Here is a 5,763-nt window from a genome sequence, read left to right as displayed (position 1 = left end):
AAAGAAATCCATAGAGACTTAGCTGAGAGGGAGCAATGTGGGTAAGATGGCTCATTTTCAAACTGAATAAACAAGCCTCACAAACCTTGCTGTAAATCATGTAGATTCCCTTGAGAATTGACCTTAACCAGGAAAAATACTCTTACTGTGTGAAAACAAGGTTGTAGTGGTATTTAAACTCAAATATTAAAAAAAAAATAAGAAATGAAAATTTGTGAATTGACTTTAATTACCAAACAGTAATTTTCTGAAAAAGATAATTTGGTTCAAATTATTTAGGGAGAGAGTGTCCTCCACAATGAAAGAAGGTATTGGGTTTACACTTTTCTGTTTGTAATACTTTCCACAATATCTTTCCACATGAAGCAGTGAAACACTGAAAAAAATCTGATTGGATACATCAAACCAATGATTTCACATTTCTAAGTGCTCAAAAATATAATATCCTTATTAACATGAGATAGTGAAGACTTCTCTTATTACATAAGCCAAAAACTTTTGGGATCAGAAAAGAATTGAGAATATTGAAAAGGTAAGAAAATGTGTTCTTAGAAGCCTTAGCTAAGCGTATTGGCTTCTGCACTGGAGGGAGACCATAACTTTTTCATATAGATTGTCTTAATGTTTTTGCTACCTAAAGTGATTTTACAGAGTCTATTTGGCTCAGTGTATTGCAGAACATATTGAAGACATGAAAATAAATTCCACATCCAAATAAAAGAGTTTTGAAAGAGAAACCATGAAGATATAGTAGTGCGGAAGGCCTTATAGTCCTTCAGCTTTACTAGACCTGAAGCTAAGAAGCTGTGATTAATTGGAAATCAGTCAAGAGCTAAGAGGAGAACAGAGAAGTAGGACATAGAAGTATTGCCTTTGTAACAGACACTGTAATCCAAGGAATGGGTAATTTAACTCTATTCTTCTCCATACATCTTGTTGAGCAAACGCAAGACCATGAGAAAAATAATCTATTGAAATAATTCTGCAAAGAATAACTTCACTGTTCTCTATATGGTATCTAAGGAGAGTCTTAAGAGAGAAGATAAAAGTGGAGTATTCTTCGGTTTCTTCTAAGCATCTTGTTAGCAAAATATATCTTTGAGGTTAGAAGTGATTGAAGCAAAAAGTGGTGGAGTATTTATTTATTTTTGGTTTTTTTTTAATTTAATGCCCTAAATTTATTCTAATCTACTGCCGTTCAAGAACTGGGTTACATTATCAAGTAAAGCAAAACAAACAAATGAAGAGTTCGCTGGTGTTCCTCAACCCCAAATGATTCACTTTTGAAAATGGAGGTTTCCTTTCTTAGGTCTGTTCCCTGTCTAGATACCCAGGGGTGGGTGCCAATGCTCTCAAGGTAGAGTATTTATTTTTGAGGGCACTTTAGACACGAGAAGATTTTCAAAGTAAAAGAAAAAAGAAAAAAATTATAGCTAAATATTTGTGATTACAGGTTCTTGGACTGGTTTTTTGGAGACAAAGTTTTGCATTACAGTTTATCCTCATTAACATAGATGTTGAGTTTTCGTGGCAACCAAATGCAAAGGGGAAGTTTAATGGACTCACTTGGACAAGTAAACAGTATGATAGAAAATAGTGGGAAATAAAATTTAGTGAAATATTTTGAACAATTACTTTGCCAGAACAAAGAAGGAAAGATATAATTCAAAATCACTTGATTTTAATAAAGGTATGAAAAAAGAGTAATGAAGACAGATGAGAGAAAACATAGAGAAATGTTTTCTCTCCAGTGGAATAATGCGTTCTTGATCTTGTTTCTTCCATTCTATCTTCACAGCTATCAAGTGTGCCTCATGACTGGAGTGCCCAGTTCAGACAAAGAGCGCTCGCAGATGAAAACATTTGCAGTAGATGTAGGTGCTTTATAACCTTTGACAATGTACTTAATCTGTTCTAAATTCGCCCCTACCCCAAACTGCCCTCTTTGAACAGCTTTGTTTGCTTTTCCCAAGACTGCCCTTCATTAACTGCTTAAAATTTTGATAGGTCATATTCATACTCTCTAGAGATTGCTGTTTGGTTGTGATTTTTGTGTTTTTGTTTGTTGTTGTGTTTTTTAACTGAATTTCAAAAGGTTGTGCAAGTATGTTACAATTAAATATGTCCATCTAATTATCAAATGCTCCAGGATCAGAGTCACTCCTTCTATCATTCTCAACCAACCCCTTCTCCAAGATTTATTTCAGATTTACCACTTCATTTATTACATGTGTATATTGAGTATTCTAGATATACTTGCCCTTGTTCCATTTTTCATTCATTCTATGTCTTTACTATTATTCCTCTCAGGTTTCAATTTCCTGATAGTCATTCTGTTAAACTGTCTGTTAATATTTTGAAAGGTTTATATACATCCTATGCAGTTTCAATCCCGCATATACATGAAGTGATGTCAGCTTATATTTCCATAATTCATTTGCAAGACTGGAGATGTGAAGCACCTAGACATGATTTTATTCTCATCAATTTGGAAGATTAATCTTTAGTCAACAGAAAAGTTTAAAAATGGCTTAGAATTTATTGTACTAATTTTTATATATGGCTTTGTAAAATGGTGTGATTATTTTATTTATTTGGAAAAAGAAGAAAACTAAGATTTACTACTATAGAGGTATATGATAGAAATAGAAGACAGATTTTATGTTTGTCACATCTCTGATGAGTACCCATATTCAAGACTTAAAGTCATATTTCTTACTATGTTAGACAGGGAAAACATAAAACAACAAATGATAAGGCAACTATTAGTGACTTTTTAAAATGTACCTTCTTATGTGATGAAATTTACTTTATTAGCTTATATTTGGGTTTGAAATATGGGATGCTGATCTGTTTAACACATTTCGGGAAGGCATCTACAGAACAACGCCAATGGTGTGGGGGGTAATTTTTCTACAATTTAATGAATGGTTGAACTTGTTTGGGATTAGTGCTGGGTAATAAATCAATTCTATTGTAACTTGCCCCTACATTGAAAAACTTGTAATGTCACTATCATCTACTTGTCAAGTGTTATTCTGGCGAATGTGATTTTAAAAAGTTTATTCGAAAAGGACTATACTTTCAGAAGATTAAATGTAGGTTATCATTGGTTTGAGAATGACAACATTTTTATACTACAGAACCAAGTTTTACTGAAGTAACAGTTTTTTGAAGCACTAAGGATCTTTTCAATTAAAGTTTTTCTGAATTATATTTGACCTCTAAGTCAAGATTTCCTAGCCTTGGTAGACCATGTATGGATCTACCATTCCAGGAAGTATTTTTGGCCTACTTATGCTGGGCTGAAATCTTTCATTAATCATTAGGAGAAGGTATTAAAAATAATCTTGTGATATTTGTGATTTTGTTCACTCAAATAGGCTTGTCATCTGTAAATTGAAAGTTTGAATTACAGTACATTCTCTCATATTTTATGATCTCATCTTTCATTTTAAATTGACTTGCATTTCACAATAGCTTATAGCTAAATCCTGCAAGGAATTAAGGACCTGAAATATTATAAGAAATGAGAAATTGAGACAGGTCTTCATTTACTTACTGTTGGCATGTTTCATGGGCCTAGGTGAGAAGTCTTGCTCTTGTTATCTGATGATGTAGATACCTGGGACCTGGTATCCTAGGACCCGTGGGTCCTGCAGAAGAATAATAGCTTTTAGACTTCATATCAGCAAAATTTTGGTAAAATTAGTAAGAATGCTTCAGAAATATGGAGGAAAACAGTTTGGGACCAGAGACTTAAAACAATAAACAGAGCAACAGAGTAAAATACTTTATAGATTAGAGGAAAACAATACTGTTTTTTTACCATGTGAATTCAGAAGACCAAGAACACTTAGAAGGTATCACAAATTTATACCGAAGACATTGCATTGATACTTTTTATACTCTAATATTCTAAACCTAATTATTTATATTCTAATCTATTTATGGGAATAAATATCAATTTAGTTGTCAAATTCTCATCTAATTCTAGTAAGTTTCACTGTGTGAAATTTAAGATCAACACATATAAATAAAAATATATAAGTATATATGATATAAGAAATTATTTTCCATTGTTCCGTTGTGGTTAGCGTATCAAAGGCAACTCCGTTTTAAAGTATTGTTCCATTATCTCTACCTCAGTTTTTGGTAGAGTTAGATCTAAAGCTTTACCATTTCGAGATTTACAGCCTAGAGGCAAGAGGAAACACTGTGATTAAAACGTTACCAATTTAAGGCCTAATATCGAGGAGAAACATATGGACTTGTCCAGGAGCTATGAAAATATTTGTTGATAGAAAGTCAGTAGTGTAAGTTCCTGCCTGGTTGGAATGTAGACAGGCTAGGACATTAGGTAATCATGCATATGAACAATATTTTCACCTTCTTGGCTTTAGCTACTTTTGAAATGTTTGGTATAATAAACAAAGGTATTTTAATAAAATATTTGAATATCTGCCTTTAGCTACCAACTCATGGACAAGGTCTAAGTGTCCACTGTAGGCTTCCCCAGGAAGAGGGGTATACTCATCCTCATGCGTGTTTTTATAAAATACCTTCTATTCTGAATAATTCATTCTCAAATGTTCATCTCTCTGTGATCCCTTGTAACTAAGATCAGTTTTGTTCCAGTAAGACAATCTATGCTCTCACGGTAAGATATTCTGGTTGGTCTCTTCCTACATGGAAGAAGGGTAAAGGATCAGGTAGACATTAGTGCCATTGAGACCTCATTTTGGAAATTTTAAGCTGCAGAAATTTCGAAGTAGCTTTTAAGAAGGCTTACTTTGAATCCATTAGCTCCACAAAGCTAACTCAGTTGATAAGTAAGTACTTGAAAAGCCATCACCTTTGGACTTAGCTATAAAGGCTTCAAAATATGATCAAATTTAAAATGAAAAAGACAAAATAGTAATTGAAAGAAAAATTGCAAATGTGAGCAATCCACCAAACAATATAAGTTTTTTCCAATATAAACAGAAATTTATAGAAATAAGATCAATAACATTTTTAGGAACAATAAGGGTTCATTGTTACAAATAGGCAACCAAGGATATATGCCTGTATAAAGATTGCATCATTAGATACTTAAATTTAGAGGATACTACACGCTTCAGCAGCAAGTCTACCAAATGACAACAATACCAAGATTAACATGGCACTTGCACAAGGATAATATAAAAATTTGTGAAGTACTCCATATTTTTCATTTTTCAGATGCAAGAAATGAAAAACAGTTATTAAAAAGTTGATTACAAAAGTACAAGTGTAACAGCACATATAATTCATAGAATTAAAGGTTAGTTTGACATCAGTGTTTAAATCTTCACCTTAGAAAGGCCATTACATAGCATAACCTTTACAAAACTTGAAATTAGATAACATTGTCATCTTATCCCAAAGAAATAAAATACTATAAGGACCTAGGGAAAAAAAGGAATCTTAAACTTTTTCTATATGGAATGCAATTTGAATGGACACATTTATTAATTAACCTATATATTATAAAACAATGTAGAATTCAAAATATTATATCTAGGAGAGAAGGAAATGGATTATGGACATTATACAAACATAGATATACTTTTTTCAGACAAGCATCAGGAATAACTTAAGTTTCTATACTATTCATTTCCACAGATAAGTTAAAATTATTTCTGATTTAAAAAAATCACAAACTCTGAAAAAAACATTATAGATGTATACAAACAACTCTTGAATATATTTAGACATCAATGTCATGCAATTCACTTGGAA

General features: G+C 32.2%; 1 non-coding gene across 1 annotated transcript; it reads left to right on the top strand.

Moving 5' to 3' along the window:
• The first annotated feature begins 5,108 nt into the window (after nt 1-5,108).
• LOC122125938 lies at nt 5,109-5,213 on the top strand. The gene has a single exon (XR_006150804.1). It is a non-coding gene; the product is annotated as a U6 spliceosomal RNA (small nuclear RNA).
• The last annotated feature ends 550 nt before the right edge of the window (nt 5,214-5,763 follow it).

Source organism: Dipodomys spectabilis, unplaced genomic scaffold, assembly GCF_019054845.1.
Source record: "Dipodomys spectabilis isolate Male_0828 unplaced genomic scaffold, ASM1905484v1 ptg000267l, whole genome shotgun sequence".
Classification (NCBI taxonomy): Eukaryota; Metazoa; Chordata; class Mammalia; order Rodentia; family Heteromyidae; genus Dipodomys; species Dipodomys spectabilis.
This window is presented reverse-complemented; position numbering and strand designations above follow the sequence as displayed.